This window comes from Canis lupus, chromosome 2 (genome assembly GCF_048164855.1).
Source record: "Canis lupus baileyi chromosome 2, mCanLup2.hap1, whole genome shotgun sequence".
Taxonomy (NCBI): domain Eukaryota; kingdom Metazoa; phylum Chordata; class Mammalia; order Carnivora; family Canidae; genus Canis; species Canis lupus.
Window position 1 is genome coordinate 28,313,658 of NC_132839.1, and position 21,589 is coordinate 28,335,246.

The window sequence follows — 21,589 nt, forward strand, 5'->3', positions numbered from 1 at the left end:
CTTCCTAATGTTTACCTCCTACACTCTCCATCCTTAACCTACCCTACTCATCCTTCCAGACCAACTTTACTACAATTTTTCAGCATCCCATTCCTTGCTTTTAAAATACCAGTAAATTCCTCATACTTGTAGAAACAAAAAGTTCAAAATACTTAACTTTATGATCCCTAGTTGACCTTATTTCCAAGACCCACTTTCACCCTATTCCTACCTTGTACATTTCTATTTTAACTATATAATTCACTGCCCAGTAAATACATCATGTGGACTCTGGATCAGAGCCATACAGGAAAAACATAGAGACATCCCCAAACAGCCTTCGGGCTGCACATTTCCTCATTTGTAAGTCAGGGATCATAATAGAACCTACCTCTCCAGGTTGCTGTGAGGATTAAATTAGTTAATACACATGAAGTACCCAGGAAAAGGGCCTGGCATATAATTAGTGTTCACTGAACACTATCTGTAATCAGTTTTCCACACATCATCAGGAATCTGGATATACCCATTTTCAACTGCTACAGGTGAAAAGATGGTTTCCTTGGGCTGCTCTCATATGCTCTCAAGAGACAGCTGGCTTTGGCTGCCCCTTCAATTGCCAAGGGGCCTCTGTCTCAGACTCTGCAGCACTCTTCTCTGAAATTTTCTTATACCTCTTCCTCCCAGGTGCTCATTTACAATATTACAGATTCTTCCAATTACAATATTTTTAGGATTTTATTTATTTACTTGACTGAGGGGTGGGAGCAGAGGGAGAAGCAGGAAGCCTGACAGTGGGGCTTGATCCCAAAATTCTGAGAACATGACATGAGCCGAAGCTGACACTTAACCGACTGAGCCACCCAGGTGCTCCCCTCCATTTATAATTCTTTTTTTTTTTTTAATTTTATTTATTTATTCATGATAGTCACAGAGAGAGAGAGAGGCAGAGACACAGGCAGAGGGAGAAGCAGGCTCCATGCACCGGGAGCCCGACGTGGGATCCGATCCCGGGTCTCCAGGATCGCGCCCTGGGCCAAAGGCAGGCGCCAAACCGCTGCGCCACCCAGGGATCCCTCCATTTATAATTCTTATCCCTCATCTCACTCCACCTTTTCTGCATATCTAAATTCTATCTCCTCTTCAAGGCTTAGTTTAAAAACCTCCAGGGTTATTATTCCTGATCAGTTCAGCAATCATGTTTGCCTTTACTTCATAAGCATTAAGTTGCAGATTAAAACTCCAAGGGCTATAGGCTTCTAAGAATATGGCTATAATTTACGATAAACAAACTACTTTTATTTTTTTATTTTTTTATTTTTTTATTTTACAAACTACTTTTAATAATAAAAAAAAATCCTGACTGGCATATACTTTTCTACAACAATAACAACAAAAACAAACAAACAAAAAAAACCTTTCTATGCTAAAATACCACTAGGTTTAAGTATTAAATTAAGTATTAATTTTGATAAGTATTAATATATAAGTATATATATATATATATACATACACACACACACACGTATATACTAATTACTAACTTTCTGAAATATACACAGTTAGAACTTAGGTTCCTTACTAATAATTTTTAATCATCAATCACTACTTATGTCAGTGGTTCTTAATTCTGGACATATTTTAGAATCAACAGTAGGAAACTTTTTAAAAATAATGATGCTATCCCATACCCCTCCCCACAAAGACTCAGATTTAACTACACTAGGGTAGGGTCTCAGCTTTGCTGTGTTTTTATGTTTTAAAGTGACTCCAAGTGACTCCAATCTAAAGCAGAATAGAAAATCACTGGCCTAAACAATCCTAACTATGAAATTTAAGTACTATACACCTTTTCTCACTTCAAACACTTCCTAGTTAGATTAGGCTGAGGGCCGAGATCATAAATCCCTATAGTTACATTCTACTCCCCTTTCTTAAACCTCAGAGTTTCCCAACAGTCTGCTGAAAGAGCTTATAGACCACTGAAATCCTGATTTCCTTAACTTTCACCACAGCCAGGTAGAGCCCAGAGCAGCCAAAACCCCTGCCTAGCTGTCTTCAACAGCAAGCAGCCTCATCCATTTATCCGAGGGCACTATAAGCAATTTCACTTCCTACACATGCCATGAGTGCAAAGGGCTGGAAAGCAGTGGGAAGTAGTTTCTCCATTTCCTTGGCAACATTGCTCTCACTTATTTGCTTTGGTATTAAACCACTGAACTTAATTAGGAATTAATACTCTATCTTGATTCTGGACTGAATCTTATTTTAAAAATGTTTTCAGGTTATTTACATACCTAATTAAAGTTATTCCTCAGAATTTTCAATTCCTTCTACTTCTTCTCCCTTTTGTTTAGTTTAAGAGAAGCAGGATGAAATTAAAAATTAAGGTTATGACATGCATCTGGGAAGTCAGCGTTTTGAAAGCCCATGATTGTAGTAGTATTATAAAAGCAATTATAAATTCAATTTAGAATTAATTATTGATTGTAAATTTAATGTACTCAACCAGAGAAGTTTTCATTACTAGCTAGAATGAGTTCATGAGTGCTTAGCAGAATACCCAAATGGTGATCCTAAGATAGAGGTGGGTTTATTCAATTGTTTATTCATCCACTAACTCATTTCTTCATTTAATAAACTTTTATTGGGCTCAAATACTAGGAATACAAATATAAAGACATAGAACTTTCTCTCAAGAAATTAAAAATATAATAGAACTAAATATTTTAACACAGTATGATTAGTACTATTTTAGAAGACAAGAAAGATACAGTAACAATGTAAAGAAGAGAAGACTTCACAGAGGAAAGATACTTGAGTTGGATTTTGAAGAATAAATAGGAGTTTGCCAAATAGATGAGGAGTGGAGGTGGAGTGAGGATGGAGAGGTTATTCCAGGAAAATGTCACAGAATATGCAAAATGTACATATGAATAAGTCAGCCTGGCTCACTGAAAAACCCAAAGTATTTTAGGATGTCTGGATTTTTGGAGAGAAGCAAAGGAATAGAAGAATGACAGAGCCAACAGGAATCAGAGAATGACTATATTAGCATGTGTAAAACCACAGCCCAAGTATTCACATTACACTCAGTCTAAAAAAATAATTTCCCTTAATAGAAGAGAAATAGTCTGCATAGAGTTCAGAAATACATTTCTTATTCAGGAACACAAGTGTTCTCATCTCTACAAAGATGTATACATCAGTTTCTCATAGTTAATGGATATTGGTTATGAACATCATCTCATTCACTCTCCTCTGATTCTCATAGAAAACTTCTCATTATTATTTGGCTTCCCATGTAGAAGACAGATGCATCTTGATGACCTGTGTATGTAGCTCACTTTCAGAGTTGAGCAAGGAGAAGGCTTAGCGGGTGTTAGACCGAGAAAAAATAGACTGATACCAGAGCTGATACTAGAGCTTCTTTTTGAGGATAACTTTCATCTCATTAAGGAAGTTAACTTCTATTCCTATCCACTAAGAGTTTTTAAAATACTGAATGCTAAATTTTATTAAACAATTTTTATACAACTATGGATATGACCATATCCTTTAGTCTGTTAATGTGGTAAATTACAATGATTGATTTCCAGATGTCAAACCAACCTTGAATTCCTGAAACAAACTTGTATGGTTGTAATGTATTATACATTATATATAATGTTGGATTTTGATTACTAATACTTTGTTTAGAAATTTTGCTCCTGTGTTCATGAATAATTGGCTTACAATCTCTTTTCTTGCAATGTGTTTATCAGGTTTCATCATTTGCTGCCTCAAACAACAAATTGAGAAATGTTCTCTCCCTATTCTCTGGAAGAATTTATGGAAGATGGTTTTGTTTCTCTCTTAAGTGTTTGGTGGACTTTATTGGTGAAGTCATCAAGACCTGGAGTCTTCTTTGGGGTAAGGTATTTAATTAGTAATTTAATTTATTTAATAGTTATGTATCTACCTGGAATTTCTATTTATTTTTGTGTCTGATTTGATATGTTGTATTTTTGCAAGAATTGGCCTATATAAACTAAATTTTAAAAAGCCATTGGATTGAGGCATTTGAGTGGCTCAGTCAATTAAGTGTCTGACTCTTATTTCAGCTCAGGTGATGATCTCAGGGTTGTGAGATTAAGCCCCACAGCGAGTTCTGTATTGGCTGTGGAGTCTGCTTAGGATTCTCTCTTTCCCTCTCCCTGTGCTCCTCACTCCTGTCTCTCCCTCTCAAAAATAAAAAAAGTCATTAAGATTATTCGTAATATCCTTTTAGGATCTTTTAAATTTTTGTTAGATCTAAAATGTTATCCATTTTTTTCATTATTGATATTGGTTATTTGTATCTTCTTTTTTGTATGAACAGCTGAGGTTTATCATTTGGTAATCTTTTCAAAGTTTGGCTTTATTGTTGTTTCCTATCTCATAAATGTCTGCTTTTTATTATTTCCTTTCTTTAGGAAAGGTGTCTTTGAGTTTAACTTGCAATTATTTTTTACCTTCTTGAGATAGATTCTCATATCATTAATTTCCACTTTCCTCTTTTCTAATGTATTGTTAATTTAAGGCCATGCATTTCTTCTTCAGAAAAGGTTTTGATGTATCACATAAAAGTTTGTATATATAATATTTTCATTATTATCAATCTCAAAATATTTTTGAATTTTCCACTGTGACCCAGAAATTATTTAAAAATGTATTTCTCACTTTGAAAATACAAGGGGATTTCCTAGATGTTTTCTTGTAGTGCTTTTTAATTACATTGTGGCCAAAGAATTTATTTTATATTGTCAGACTTTGAAATTTGTTGAGATCTATTTTATGGTTATTTGACCAAATTTGGGAGGTTTTGGGGTTTTTAATATTTATGTGCTCTTGTAAAACACATGTGTCCTGCAATCCTTCAGAAGCATTCTATATATGCCAAGTAAATCTGACTTATTATTTTATTCAAATTTTTGTTTATCTTTACTAACATGTTTTGTCTGTTTTTTTTCTATCACCTGCTGAGAAAGATCTCTTTAAATATGATAATTATGAATTTGTCTCTCTTTAAAGTCTGTTAATACCTGACATACATATTTTGAAGCTATGTGATTAGGTACAAGTAAATTTAGAATGACTATATCTTCCTGAAAATATTAACTTTTATACATAGTGAAATGTCTCCCTTATCTGTGAATAATAATTTTTGCCTAGATATGCTTTGATACTAATAAAATTGTGCTCTTATTCATAAAATTATACCAGCTTGGTTTTGATTAATGTTTGCATGCTATATCTTTCTACATTTTTACTTTTTAGCCTTTCTGTATCTTTATACTTATATTTTAGATTTTTTGAATCTAAAAATTTAAAAGATTTTTTTAAATCAACTTGATAATTAAGTGAAGCACTTAGTTCATTTAAACTTAATATAGGAGGAGGGGCAAGACGGCGGAAGAGTAGGGTCCCCAAATCACCTGTCCCCACCAAATTACCTAGATAACCTTCAAATCATCCTGAAAATCTCCGAATTCGGCCTGAGATTTAAAGAGAGACCAGCTGGCACGCTACAGTGAGCAGAGTTCGCGCTTCTATCAAGGTAGGAAGACGGGGAAAAAAGAAATAAAGAAACAAAAGGCATCCAAGGGGGAAGGGCCCCGAGGAGCCGGGCTAAGGCCGGGGCGAGTGTCCCCAGGACAGGAGAGCCCCGACCCGGAGAAGCAGGAGTTGCACCAATCTTCCCGGGCGGAAAGGGGCTCGCAGGGAGTTAGAGCAGGACCCCAGGAGGGCGGGGATGCCCTCGGGCTCCCGGGGACACTAACAGAGCAACTGCGTGCCCAGGAGAGTGCGCCGAGCTCCCTAAGGGCTGCAGCGCACACGGCAGGACCCAGAGCAGCTCGGAGGGGCTCGGGCGGCGGATCTGCGGAGGGGGCTCCGCGGCCAGGAGCACAGGGCGCCGGGACACAGCCCAGGATCCGGCCTCCCCCGGGACAGGTAGAGGCCGGGAGGGCCCAGGACAGCAAGGACGCTCCTGCCCCGAGCTAAGCAGATCAGCAGCCCGCCCCAGAGCCTCCAGGCCCTGCAGACCGAGAGCTCCGGAGTTACTGCGGGGGCTGACTCCAGGGCTTCAGAGCTGGCCCCGCCACTGGGGTTGTTCCTCCAGGGGCCTCACGGGGTAAACAACCCCCACTGAACCCTGCACCAGGCAGGTGGCAGAGCAGCTCCCCCAAGTGCTAACACCAGAAAATCAGCACAACAGGCCCCTCCCCTAGAAGACCAGCTAGAAGGACAAGTTCCAGGGGAACAAATCTGGTCTGAACCGATACCAAAAGATTGGGATCGTCCCCTGCATATTCTCAGACCATAATGCCTTGAAATTAGAACTAAATCACAAGAAGAGTTTGGAAGGACCTCAAACACGTGGAGGTTAAGGACCATCATGCTAAAAGATGAAAGGGTCAACCAGGAAATTAAGAAGAAATCATACCTATTCTACTAAAGCTGTTCCGAAAAAAAGAGATGCAGTACTTCCAAATTCGTTCTATGAGGCCAGCATCACCTTAATTCCAAAACCAGACAAAGACCCCACCAAAAAGGAGAATTACAGACCAATATCCCTGATGAACATGGATGCAAAAATTCTCAACAAGATACTAGCCAATAGGATCCAACAATACATTAAGAAAATTATTCACCATGACCAAGTAGGATTTATCCCCGGGACACAAGGCTGGTTCAACACTCGTAAAACAATCAATGTGATTCATCATATCAGCAAGAGAAAAACCAAGAACCATATGATCCTCTCATTAGATGCAGAGAAAGCATTTGACAAAACAGCATCCATTCCTAATCAAAACTCTTCAGAGTGTAGGGATAGAGGGAACATTCCTCGACATCTTAAAAGCCATCTACGAAAAGCCCACAGCAAATATCATTCTCACTGGGGAAGCACTGGGAGCCTTTCCCCTAAGATCAGGAACACGACAGGGATGTCCACTCTCACCACTGCTATTCAACATAGTACTGGAAGTCCTAGCCTCAGCAATCAGACAACAAAAAGACATTAAAGGCATTCAAATTGGCAAAGAAGAAGTCAAACTCTCCCTCTTCGCCGATGACATGATACTCTACATAGAAAACCCAAAAGCCTCCACCCCAAGATTGCTAGAACTCATACAGCAATTTGGTAGTGTGGCAGGATACAAAATCAATGCCCAGAAATCAATGGCATTTCTATACACTAACAATGAGACTGAAGAAAGAGAAATTAAGGAGTCAATCCCATTGACAATTGCACCCAAAAGCATAAAATACCTAGGAATAAACCTAACCAAAGAGGTAAAGGATCTATACCCTAAAAACTATAGAACACTTCTGAAAGAAATTGAGAAAGACACAAAGAGATGGAAAAATATACCATGCTCATGGATTGGCAGAATTAATATTGTGAAAATGTCAATGTTACCCAGGGCAATTTACACGTTTAATGCAATCCCTATCAAAATAACATGTCCTTTCTTCAGAGAGTTAGAACAAATTATTTTAAGATTTGTGTGGAATCAGAAAAGACCCCGAATAGCCAGGGGAATTTTAAAAAAGAAAACCATAGCTGGGGGCATCACAATGCCAGATTTCAGGTTGTACTACAAAGCTGTGGTCATCAAGACAGTGTGGTACTGGCACAAAAACAGACACATAGATCAATGGAACAGAATAGAGAACCCAGAAGTGGACCCTGAACTTTATGGTCAACTAATATTCGATAAAGGAGGAAAGACTATCCATTGGAAGAAAGACAGTCTCTTCAATAAATGGTGCTGGGAAAATTGGACATCCACATCCAGAAGAATGAAACTAGACCACTCTCTTTCACCATACACAAAGATAAACTCAAAATGGATGAAAGATCTAAATGTGAGACAAGATTCCATCAAAATCCTAGAGGAGAACACAGGCAACACCCTTTTTGAACTTGGCCACAGTAACTTCTTGCAAGATACATCCACAAAGGCAAAAGAAACAAAAGCAAAAATGAACTATTGGGACCTCATAAGAAGCTTTTGCACAGCAAAGGATACAGTCAACAAAACTAAAAGACACTCCCTACAGAATGGGAGAAGATATTTGCAAATGATGTATCAGATAAAGGGCTAGTTTCCAAGATCTATAAAGAACTTCTTAAACTCAACACCAAAGAAACAAACAATCCAATCATGAAATGGGCAAGACATGAAGAGAAATCTCACAGAGGAAGACATATACATGGCCAACATGCACATGAGAAAATGCTCTGCATCACTTGCCATCAGGGAAATACAAAAACGCCAGGACACCTGCACCCCGATGTTTCTAGCAGCAATGTCCACAATAGCCAAACTGTGGAAGGAGCCTCGGTGTCCATCGAAAGATGAATGGATAAAGAAGATGTGATTTATGTATACAATGGAATATTCCTCAGCCATTAGAAATGACAAATACCCACCATTTGCTTCAACGTGGATGGAACTGGAGGGTATTATGCTGAGTGAAGTAAGTCAATCAGAGAAGGACAAACAGTGTATGTTCTCATTCATTTGGGGAATATAAATAATAGTGAAAGGGAATATAAGGGAAGGGAGAAGAAATGTGTGGGAAATATCAGAAAGGGAGACAGAACATAAAGACTCCTAACTCTGGGAAATGAACTAGGGGTGGTGGAAGGGGAGAAGGGCGGGGGGTGGGGGTGAATGGGTGACCGGAACTGAGGGGGGCACTTGACGGGATGAGCACTGAGTGTTATTCTGTATGTTGGTAAATTGAACACCAATAAAAAATTTATTAAAAAAATAAAATAAACTTAATTACTAATATAGTCATATTTTTGGGGTTAAGTCTTCTATCTTTGCTTTCTTTTTGTACTACCTATTCTATGTTTCTCTATTCCTTTTTCTCTCCTTTCTTTCCTTATTTCTGATTGAATATTTATTATTATTCCATTTTCCCTATCAGCTCGGTAGTTACATTTTACTATTCTTTAGTAATTACCCTAGAGATTACAACATGCATCTGTGGACTCATTAATGTCTAACACAAATTGGTATTTTTATTTTTTCAAAGACAACACAAAGACCCTAACCCACTTTAATTTCAATTTACATGCTTCTGTAATTATATTTTTAATTCTATAAGTTTTTAAATCCCATGAACATAACTTTATTAGTATTTTAAACTGTCAGTATTCATTTAGATTTATCAAGATACTGAATCTTTTTATTGTGTTTCATTTCTTCCTACGTCTCCGACATTCCATGTGCAATCATTTTCCTCCTCCCTGAAGAATTCCATTTAGTATTTCCTTTAGTGTGAATCTAATGGTGATAAACTCTTTCTACTTTTTTTTTTTAAGTCTTTTAACACTTCCATTCTCTAAAAGTATTTTTTCAGGGTATGAAATTCTAGATTGGCCAATATTTTCTCTCAATACTTTAAAAATATCATTCCATTATTTTCTATTTTCCATTGTTTCATTGATAAATCAACTGTTAGTGTAATGTTGCTTCTCTGACTCTATTTTTAGAATCTTATTGTCTTTAGTTTTCAGAAGCTTTACTATCATGTGCTTAGAAACCTTACCCTCCTTGGAGTTTGTATGGTTTCCTGAATCTGTACATTGATGTCTTTCATCATCTTTGACAAATTCTCAGCCATGTTCTGTTCAAATATTGTTTCTGTCCCTTGTCCCTCTTCTCTTTTTATGAGGTTCCAACTTTTCATAAATTTGAATTTCTTACTGTGTCTTATCTGTGCTTCATTTGAATGTTACTTTCGATATATCATTCAGTACATTTATTCTATCTCCAGGTGTGTCTAAACTGCTGCTACAATCATCAAGTGTATCATTGTTATTGTGTTTTTCAGTTCTAGTATTTCTAGTATTGTTTTAATTATTTCCAGTCCTCTGACAAAGTTTTCAAACTTATTTTTTATGTCTATGTCCCCCTCTCCCTATAAGTTCAGCACTACATAAGCATCACTTTCCTCCAGGTGCCCTTCTCTTTACATAGCAATCCAGCTATGCCCTGAATAAGTAAGCTTTGTGGGATGAGAGCTTGAAGGATTCATGTGCTCTTCTACTTCTCCATTTCTACATTTCCCCCAATAAACCCTAATTTATATTTTTACCATGTGACCTACAGACCCCTTTTTATAGTAAGAAGGGGATATGATAACCCCTGAATTGTGTTTTGATATGCTTGCTGATAATATTCTTATATCCCACTGTTAAGTTGACATATTTTCTAAATTTATATTTTGTGTTAGAGTTGTATTAGTATAAATCAGTTCTCAAGAGATGAATTTTATTAAATGTTCTAGAAAAGTCTAACTTCTTTAGTTCCAAAGTGAAGGATAAGGTCATGAAATATGACCATATCACAAAAATTCTTGTGTTTGCAATTTAGCAGTTATCAGCCTCATTAGACACAGCCTCTTTCCATTTTGCTTTAGCTTAAACAGAAACTAGTAACTTACTGAAAATTAAATTATTGGTCATGAATGGAAAGAGCCTTGTGCTTTTATAATATTTTTCATTTTACAAGCAAGAAAACCAAAGAAAGGGAATACTCATATATCCAAACTGAAATTTTTAAAGAGGAAACAGCTAGCCATCGAAGTAATGCTACCAAAATAATGATTTCCCTTATCCCATCATCATCTGTTTTAATTTCTTACTTAAGGAAAAAAGAATTATACTTCTAAAGAAGCAAAACAGGTCCTCGAATTTTGAGGCTAAGATAATTATTATATTTTGTTTCTATTGGGCTCAAGATTAATATTCTAGAAATGAGCAGTCCCTTCTGACCAACAGTTAAAGTGACATTCCTTATGGGACTATCATTATAAGCAATACCTTAGGTTTTCATGATGATGTATTCTACTCTCAAGTAATCACAGTGCACTAATAGTGTATCAAATGAAACAAAAGTAATGGATAGTATTTTTTCCTACTGTATCTGTTAAAATGCATTAAGTATCAACTGTTACAACACAGTAATAAAGTCACATTTGATCTTGCTTATTTGAAAACTTTGCTTTTAAACTATATATTTAAAAACTTAGTTTTTAAGCTATAAAATATCAAGCAAATTTGTAATCTTATATTACAAATTGTTAGTATTTTATGTAGGCCTTAAAAAAAAGAACCAAGAGTTCTTAAAAACATAATCACTAATTCTACAATATTTTCACCAAAAATTAATTGAATACTCATTTCTTTAGCAGAAAACTAATCTTACGCATTGCTGAACAAAAGTAATATAAAATAGCTTAGGCTAAGAAGAGTTTATAAGCTATTAGGCAGTAAAGGAAAAAATGCATGAAACCATGAATGAAAAAATTATTATACAGTTTTATCATGCCCCAATATAAAGACCTCATTTTGTAGGTATACTATAGACCACTTGAGTTTATTGTGGATGAGAAAAATAGGTACCCTATTTTCACAATGACCAGACATTTCAGAGGCATGGAAGTTAGGGCTCTTTATTATTTGAAAACCCATTTATCTTCCTACTTTCATCTTCTACTCTTCTTCTTTATGAACCCTGTGCTCCAGCCAAACATCAGTTTTACCCCTCATGGCTTTGCTTACATCCTTCTTTTCACTTGGAATGAATCATCTCTGTACATTCTAATTTTATACTTTTCAGAGACCAACTCATATATCAACTTCTCCATGTACCTGTCAATGATTCTCTAAGCCAAAAGTAATTTTCCTCCTCTGAACTTCTGGAATCTTCATGTAATCTTCTATGGCATTTACCATCCTATATTAGAGCTGTTTTTTACAACTGTAGCTACTCTACATGGCTATAAACTACCTATGAGCAGGAATCATGTCTTCAGTGGTTCCTTTGAGCTCTCCTCTTGTGAAGTCTTTACAAAACACTCACCTTTGTTTTCAGAAGAATAACTCTTCTACTTTCGCACTCAGTTCATCAGCATCAGTAATATTTCATTAAATCATGTAATAACAAGTACAACTAGTATAAAAAGGTTTGGGGGACACCTTGGTGGCTCAGTCAGTTAGCATCCAACTCTTGATCTCAGCTCAGTTCTTGATCTCAGGTTTATGAGTTCGAACCCCACACTGTGCTCCACACTGGGCATGGGGCCTACTTAAAAATCAATCAATCAGTCAATTAATTGAAATAAAATAGGTTTGGGAATAATCACAAATGACCTTTAATAAAAATGCTACTCAAAAATGATGGGTAGCATCATTATTAGACAGTAGCCTGCTACAAGGAATGGTTAGCTTGCTGCAGGCATCAGCCTGTTTTAAGGAAAAAATGGGGATCTTTGTTACTCTAGTCAATTAGGTTTAATAGAAAGTAATTAAAAGAGATAATATTATTTTTTTCTTTCTTTCTTTCTTTTTCAGATTTTATTTATTCATGAGAGACACACAGAGAGGGAGAGACATAAGCAGAGGGAGAAACAGGCTCCCTGCAGGAGATGCAGGGATTCAATCCCAGGACCCTGGGATCAAGACCTGAGCCAAAGGCAGATGCCCAACCACTGAGCCACCCAGGTGTCCCTTTTCTGTATACTTCTAATTTCCATGTATACCCACAGAATTTGTTTCAGATGAATTTCAAAACTATAAAATTTCTTCAATCATCATTGACTTTGAGCTGATTTCAAATTGAAGCCCAAAGTCCAGACTCACTCATTCAACAAGTATTTACTGAGCTCCATGTTAGGCACCATGTTAGGCATGATTTTTCTTATAGTAAAATCACCATTTGGTGTAAATTTTCTTACTTTTAAAAAAGATTTTATTTATTTATTTATTCATGAGAGACACAGAGAGAGAGGCAGAGACACAGAGGGAGAAAGAGGCTCCCCACGGGGAGCCCAATGCAGGACTCGATTCCAGGACCTCTTCTTGGGGATCACGCCCTGAGAAGGCTGATGCCCAACCAATGAGCCACTCAGGTGTCCCTGGTGCAAATTTTCTAAAAGATCATTATGGTTCACTTCAAATTAACCAATTTGGTCTGAGCTATGGTAGAGCTATAAATTAATTTTTCCTTATTTTATTCTTCTAAAATCTTGAGAAGGCATTTAATCAACTGAGCCATCAAGGTACCCTAAATCTGTCTATTTCTGAGATTTGGTGTCAGAAATACATTGTTATCCTACACCTAAGCCACATCCTTTGAGATCATTAGCTTTATTAGGAATAAAGTTGACATTTTGATCTCTATTTGCCATTCCTTTATTTATCAGTCATTTCAGAATTTGGGCAGGGAAAAGAGGGTGTTGTGTAATAATCTACTTGTCAAAGCCCAATATACACATATGACCACAAGTACAGCAGTTGGCAAAGCCTAAAGGACATCATCACTTGACAGCAAGAAGAGATATGATAACTAACCTACGTGCTTGTGAGTATCCACCATAAACTGATATGTGGACTAACCAGACCAAGAGAAATGTCAGTTAGAATTTAGTGATGCCCTGTTCTCATGTGAGTTTCTTTCACAAGCACATAGACCTGTGAACAACTTTATATGCACTGGTTTTCATAACTCCAGAACTATAATCATTGACATGATACATTATAAGCAACATAGACCAACATTAATAGTGCATTACCCATGGTCAGTGATAAATAATATTATATCCATGGCAAAAATGTTCATGAGCCGGAAAGAATAAGGGTTGACAATTTGAGTCAGGTTGTACAGATAAAAATTGGTATTCTTGAAAGGCCCAGGCTACTTTAGTCTCAGGGCATGCCAACTCAGGCTGGTCCTACAGTGATCTGCTGACAGGAAGAAGGAAGCCTGGATTCTACTGCTTGCTCTGACACTCACCCAGTGTCTGTTTGTTGTTGTTGTTGTTGTTGTTGTTGTTGTTTGTGGGGTTTTGGGGTTTTTTTTTAAAGCTTTTATTTTTATTTATGAGAGAGAGAGAGAGCAGGGGAAGGAGCAGAAGGAAAGGCACAAGCAGACTCCAAACTGAGCTGAGAGCCTAACGTGGGGCTTGATCTAACGACACTGAGATCATGACCTGAGCAGAAATCAAGAGTTGGACACTTAATCAATTGAACCACCCAGGTGCCCCAGTATCTGTATTTTTTTTTTCATGTAAACAAAACAAAGTTCCTGCTCTCTTGTTGCTTAAATTCTAGTAGAGAGGAAGACAGAGGAAAAACAAAGCAAACATACAAATGTTTGGTAGCATTTAGTGCTATGAATAAAATAAAACAGAGTAAGTGGGATTAAGGGCAATGGTTTGGGGTGCTATACTGTACAGGGTGATCAACGAAGACCTCTAAGTTTTAAAGAGACATTTGAGCAGAGATTTGGAAAGAGTGAGGGACTAAGCATACAAATACTAGCAGAAAGGGCAGAGCAAACAACAATAGTAACATCACTCAGATGTTGGTACATGCAGCAAAGATGTGAGTATGATGGAACAGGGCAAGATAGGAGAAAAACAGGAGGTAAGGCCAGAGGGTAGCTGAGACCCAGTTCACCTGGGCATTGAAGCCATGGGAAATATTTAGACTTCACTCTGAATGGGACAGTAAGCCACTGCCATCTTCAGCCACTCAAAGATGAGTAGGTACTCAGACTAAGCTTGCTGGCCCATTTCCACTCTGCCCTTCCCCAATCGGGAATTTGAATCTTAAGAAGCATCACTGGGAGTCTGAAAATCCATGGCACCCAGGCCAGACAACCAGATTTTCTTGTTCCCTGAACCCCACCTACTACTCCCCTGGTTCTTGCTCAGTTCCTCAGTCTACCATTTGTTCTGTGAGCTTTTCAAAGTTCTTCTAATAGATTCCATTTTCTATTTTGCATATAGAGAGTTGTTTCTTTGCTCACTATTAGAGATGGTTAGCTTATCACCAAGCTTGTTTCTCTTTTCTCCGGGCTTACAGATAGTCTATATTTCCCAGCCTCCCTTGAGTTGGGTGAGGCCAGACAGCAGCCAAGTAACAGAGTTCTAGCCAATGGAAAGTGAACACTAGTTACATTTGCCATTCCTAGGTAGGGATCATTAAAACCTCCAATATGTGACCCTCTGTATTTTTTCTCATGCACAGTTTGAAGGATGTCATCTTTAAATGCCGCATAATGAAAAGGGCAAAGCTGCAACAGGTAAGATGCCTCAGTCCCTGAGTCACTACTTGGAGGAGAGTTTAAGCAAGCTCAATAGAAACTTTTATTATGATAAGTCATTGAGATTTGCTTTGTTCTCTTCTCTAATACCAAACCTAACTATATCTCAGTCATGAAATATCTCACTCCAACATTAAATATCTATACAACTTGGCTATCTCACTCCAACATTAAATATCTATACAACTTGGCCTAGAAAATACTTCTTTTGTGTTAAATATATGTATATAATTTTAATTTTGACTATGCAAGTAAATGAAAACATTTTCATAAAACATTAATCTAATGTTGATAATCTTCCCTTAACTACCACAAGCCCCATTTCAGTCCCATAATTAGAGCTAACCCAGTCGCGTGATAATATTTTGCAAAGAAAAAAACAAAACAAAACAAAACTGAGCCTGGCAAAATAAATAATAGGAATTCTGTTTTTAAATTCTAACAAGTGGGGCTCCTGGCTGGCTCAGTCTGTTAAGCATCTGTCTTCAGCTCAGGTCATGATTCCGGGGTCCTGGGATCCAGCCCCACATTGGGCTCCCCTCTGCCGCTCACCATGCTTGTGCTCTCTGGCTTGCCCCCTCTGTCAAATACATAAAATCTTTAAAAAAATAATAATAATAAGTTAATTAATTCTAACAAGTACTCATAATGCGGGAAGTAATGGGAATACCATGAGAAAAACACAGTGCCTTCTAGGAACATGAACTCTAGCATGTTGATATATTGACAAAGAGATCATTAAAATACAGTTGATACAGGTGATAACAGAAAGAGTGTGCAAAAGGTATCAGATGTGGATGTACAGAGAAGGAAATTTTTTAACTTTGGAGTAGACTGAGGCAGGCTGTGCAAATATAAGTGAGACTAGGGGTCTGGGATATAATCAGAGAATATAAAAGGCTGATGATACAAGGCTTTGCAAAATAAAAATGAATTTCCCAGGAGGACCAGGTTAGGGATGGTTGAGGACAATTCAAGAAAAAGCAACAAGTACAAAAGAAGGCAAGTGTGAAACCATAGGGTCTGAGTGTGCAAAACTCTAATTTTGAAAATTGAAAGACTCAGTGGCATATATGTTAGTATTATTTAGATGCTTTAAAATGCCACTGCAACCTCCAAGCAGATTAGAAAATATCCATCACTCAGGGCTTTAGACAGTCCTGATAATTAGTTACTGATGAGCTACACATTGAGGTAACCTAGGTCACTGAGTACCTGAGACATGTGCTTGACCTTTCAACCAGGAGTTGATGAAGAAGTGATTCATCTGCAAGTACAATGTTTCAAAATAGTGACCATCTTTCTTCTTACTGACTCCCACCCCTCTCCAACCAAAATATTACATGGGTCACATGCATAAACTTCTCCACTTATTTCAAGTAGGAAATGTCTACCTAGCAGTGGGTAAAGGTGTTATATGACCCATCAGGACTCTGGAATTATAGGAGCCATTTATCTCCTCAGAGTTAAAAAGAGTAGTTTGGGTTTTGGAATGAGCAATCAATCAATTTATAAATATTTAAGGAGGAGGAGATGCCTGGGTACTCAGTTGATTAGTCTCCGACTCTTGATTTCAGCTCATGTGGTAATCTTGGAGTCATGGAATTGAGCCCTATATACATTCTCTCTCTCACACACACTCATCATCATCATCATCATCATCATCATCATCATCAAAAATAGTTAGGGGGTATCTTAGCTATTCAGGTCCTGGCCTAGAGTTGAGGGCTGAGATTCAATTAAGTAAACTGTAGAAAAATGTCTGAATCCACCAGATTCAGACTACTACAAAAACTCATCCACCAAATTCTTCACTATTATAAGAAATTAAGGGCAGAAAGGTGTCAAGTCTAGAGAATCAAAATAAATGAACTATGGTGTGACAGGGTTGGTCCATAGCTTAGTGACTGCTTCAGAGGAAAACCTGGAGAAATCAATTATTTGTGACCTTGGGAGCTCCTCAACGGTGGCACTATTGACATTTGGGGCTACATAAATTCTCTGCTATGGTGGTGAGGGGCTGTCTTGTGTGCTAAGAATGTTAGTAGTCCCCCTGGCCTCTTTCCACCAGATGCTAACAGGACTTGGACCATAAAGCAAAAATATCTTCAGAATTACCTGGTATAGGTAGAGAGATACCACTAATATAGGCACACCCAAGAATGAGGGTAAAAAACAATCAACCAGAGGCAACATTAACCTTGGCTGAGCATGTAAATGAAAAACTGTGGAGGATAAGAACATTTGTGTTCTGGGATTCCCAGTTGAGGAGTTAAACACAGGCTTAGCTCTTTAGCACTGGAATTCTTCAACAGCTACTGAGTATTAGTGCCGAACAGAAACTGTGCCCCACCAGCCACTGCTGTCAAATTCCTATGCAGGTTGAGGGGTGGTTACCAAGAGACAGAGCACTTCATCTGAAGAGAATGTGTCAGGCTGGGATCTTTTTAAAATAAAACAGTGAGTCAGGATAGACTTCTCCCTTGCTGTTCCACTGATTTTTTTTTACTACAATTATAACTCCATAAAAGCATGGAGGATGAGGACTAATTGTTCTAAAAAGTAGGAAAAATTTAATTGGTTTTCCTCATTTCTTTAGTGACCCTCTAGTAATTTTTCTTAGGTTTACAACAAAGAGAAGAGCCCTTATGTTGTAGCCTTGAAAATAACAAAAATACACTGAAAGAGAAAACTCGGCTCCTCTATTAGCTCCCATTCTCCCCTATGAAATGAGGATTTGTCCATATGCCTAGTATAGTATATGGCAACATTTTTCTTCTCTTTTTTTTAAAGGAAAAAAAAAAAACACATCAAGACCTTACTCCAACAGGTGCTTCTGAGCTGAACAGGGATGGGTGAGAAACTTCTTGGCCAGGAGGATTCCAGATAGAGGACTTTCCACCTGTATCTGCAGAGAGGCTTAGGGGACAGGGGATTGGCTCTCCTGGGCCTGTCTGGATGAACTTCACAGAAATACCACTGGCTGCACGCACAATGAGGCCACCCTCTACCTAGCTAATGGTCCCCTCATCAGGTCTAAACACCATTGCTAGAAAAACATTTTATCTACAACATAATGCAGACAGAAAAAGCAACATTATAAAAGGAAGTCTCTTGAATTCCAGAGAGAAAAAGAAACAAAGAGATTAAATAAAATTCCCATTAATACACTAGGAATAATTTGACAGTAGCTTGCTCTAGTCTTTTTGTTTCTGACTATAAAATCTCAAAATTGGAAGACAGCAAAAATAGATTCAATAGTACAATTTGCCTTTATGGGGGACCATGTTGGTATAAATAGGATTAATGTAAAACTCTGTATCCCCCAAATCATTTTTATAAGACTTTAAAGCACTTAGACATCTTTAGCAGTTCTAAAAATTAAGATGAAGTTCACCTAACATTCTCTTATTCGTCACCCACAAGGGAAAAAGAAAAATCCAGGAAAAAAATTTATAAGATCTAGTATGATGCTTTAAAAAGCATAATAAAAGCAACACTTGCTAATACTTTTCTCCTATTCTTCATTTGAATTCAGGTGAAAAGTCAAGATTTTTTTTTAAAGACTTATTTATCTGAATGAGAGAGAAGCAGGGGAAGGACAGAGTGAGAGGCAGCAGATTCCCCACTGAGATGTGGGACCCAATCCCAGGACCCTGAGATCATGACCTAAGCTGAAATCAAGAGTTGGCCACTTAACGGATGAAGCCACTCAGGCACCCCAAAAATCAATATTTTGATGTTCTATCTTTATTTTTTTTTTTAAATTTTTATTTATTTATGATAGTCAGAGAGAGAGAGAGAGAGAGAGAGGCAGAGACACAGGCAGAGGGAGAAGCAGGCTCCATGCACCGGGAGCCCGACGTGGGATTCGATCCCGGGTCTCCAGGATCGCGCCCTGGGCCAAAGGCAGGCGCCAAACCGCTGCGCCACCCAGGGATCCCGATGTTCTATCTTTAAAAAGAATTCTTCCTAATTGCCGGTTATGAATTTTACTGTGGAAAATATGGGGAAACAGAAAAGCACAGAAGAAAATTAATCAGTAATCCCAGTACTCAAAGATGACTACTTTTAATATACTGGTGTATTTCTTTCATTCTTGTTCTACCCTGACATTTGCTTTTTAAAAAATTTTTTTACACAAATGGTATGTTTTGGAGTGCACTTTTTAAATTTAAAAATAATTCTGAACAGGGGCTCCTGGGTGGCTCAGTCAGTTAGGTGTCTGCCTTCAGCTCAGGTCATGATCCTAGAGTCCTGGTGTAGGGCCCCACATTGGGCTCCCAGCTCAGCTAGGAGTCTGCTTCTCCTGCTCCCTCTGTCCCTCTCCTCTCCCCTCATGCTTACTCTCTCTCTCTCTCTCAAATAAATAAAATCTTAAAAAAAATAAAAAACTAGAAAAGCTTAATGTTTACACGCTTTTTGGAGTGCCTGGGTGGCTTGGTCGGTTAAGTGGCCGACTCTTGATTTTGGCTAAGTACGCAAGGTTTATCAGTGTGCGTTCCTATCAGTCGCCTGTGCAAGAACCTTCCACCCTTACCCACACTTTTATCAACCCTGGGTACCATGTGAGCCCTGTCTTGAGAGTTGTTTTTAGAAAATCAAAATGTGACTAGGCTAGTTGTTAATGAGCTCCCTCTCTCAGATGAAATACAGTACTTGAGATTTACTGGGATTCTCTGCTCACTGAGTGTTTCTCTGATAATTTCACCACAGTCTTTATTTACTGCTATTTTGCATTATTACAATTAGTACTTACCATGTGTCTTCTATCTGACCTTAGGTTTCTTCCAACAGAAACCATTGTCTCCTCACCTTAGTATATACCACAGCACTGAGCCTATGGGGTAGAGACAGATGGGGTAATGGTGGAAATAAATTTTTTTTTTTACCTCAGAGAAATCTGCATTTAAATCCTGGCTTCACCACTGGCTGGCCGTGTGAACTTGGCCAAATTACTTCCCCTGCCTTTCCTGAGCTTGAAGGTCATCATCCGTTAACAGGGAGACTAGTGTGTACTTCCTAAGGCAGCTGTGTTGCGATGATACGTGTAAGATACTGCGTACAATCCTTGGCAAAGTAAGTGTTCCAGATGTTTGTTCTCTGCCTTTTCCTTTCCAATGATGAATTAACCTCGTAAAGCCCAGACATGAGGATCTACAAATCCACTTTGATTTACTCATAACCATAATTAATTACGACAGAAGGCATCTCTCTAACAATAATCACCTCTGGAATGTGTAGCCAAGTAAAATTGGTGAGTTTCCCGGGTATTGTTCTCTGTATCGCTCAATCATTACTCATTCTCCCAGTCAACATCTAGGAGTGTGTACTGTGTGTTCCAACAAATTACACACAATCCTTAAACAAAAGAGAAAGAATGAAATCCTTTTTAGTGCCAGAATGCCACAATCATGTTGAAATCCGAATTCAGAGAAAAGCCCTTCACAGAACTGTGCTGAGAGCTATTCTACTGTACATCACAGGGACAGCATCCCTGACCCTGTTCCGGCTCAAAGCTCACGGTTAGTGTCGTGGAGCTTTAGGACTAGTGTATTTTAACGTGACCCTGAGATGTATTAAATACATTTCTAACAAGAAAGGTTTGACCTTTTCTGACCACCCGATCGAAGAAATGAGAGGAAGACACTAGTGAGATTGGTACAGTCCAGACTGACGTTCACTCCCAGTTTTAACTCAAAAGTAAAACAAAGCACCAATCAAGAAGAGTTATTTGTGCATCTGAGAGTACACCCCGACGCAGGTGTGGGTGAGTGGTCGGGGGAGAGCAGCATTGTTAGCTGGCAGCAAGGGTCCATAACACTGCTCAAGTCAGGAGGTCCTGACAGATGATACTGAAGGAAGGGGAGGGGAAATGACACCTATTCACACTCCCCTCTGTTCCAGGAGCACGTGATATCCTGGTGCGTTCATAGTTAAATCTACTCCCACAGACACCCACATCTTTCAGAGTCTGAGGCTCAAAGAGGTCATGCAGCTATCACCAGTATATTCTGGAGAACTCGAGTGCTAAGGCTTTAACAACTCCAGGAGAGATTCCAAGCAAGCCTGGAATCTTGAGGTCAAACCGAGATTGATCACAAAATTTGCTAGCAGTACCTGGATGGTATCTGCTAAAGTTGGTGTTAGGTCATTATAAAACTCTCTTCAGGTCCATAACTCTAAGTTCAATAGAGTTTAAAATATTTCCAAAAGGGAGGCATGTGGATGGGAAGGATGAGTTGCTCCAGATCTGAAGCAGGCTTTTAAAATTTTGCTAGTAGTAAGTTGCGGTGATGAAGGTTGAGTGGCAGCTTTGGGTTTCAACACTGTAGCTACTGATGTCCAAAAGGTTCCTGACTGGGGGAGAAAAGTATTTCGGGAAATGTGGGACATGACTCCACCTTAAGGGAGTTCTTTTGGCTAGCCCTGAGGAAGGGTACATGTGTAGC

At 38.2% G+C, this 21,589-nt stretch overlaps 1 protein-coding gene and 1 long non-coding RNA gene across 6 annotated transcripts in view; one reads left to right on the top strand and one right to left on the bottom strand.

Annotated features, from left to right (window-relative positions):
* The window catches only part of CMYA5 (cardiomyopathy associated 5), an 89,529-nt gene that overhangs the window by 54,508 nt on the left and 13,432 nt on the right, over positions 1–21,589 (bottom strand). The window lies entirely within an intron of this gene.
* LOC140614662 (uncharacterized) lies at positions 3,763–20,166 on the top strand. The gene is made up of 3 exons (XR_012015460.1): positions 3,763–3,891; positions 15,062–15,116; positions 20,035–20,166. It is a non-coding gene; the product is annotated as an uncharacterized lncRNA (long non-coding RNA).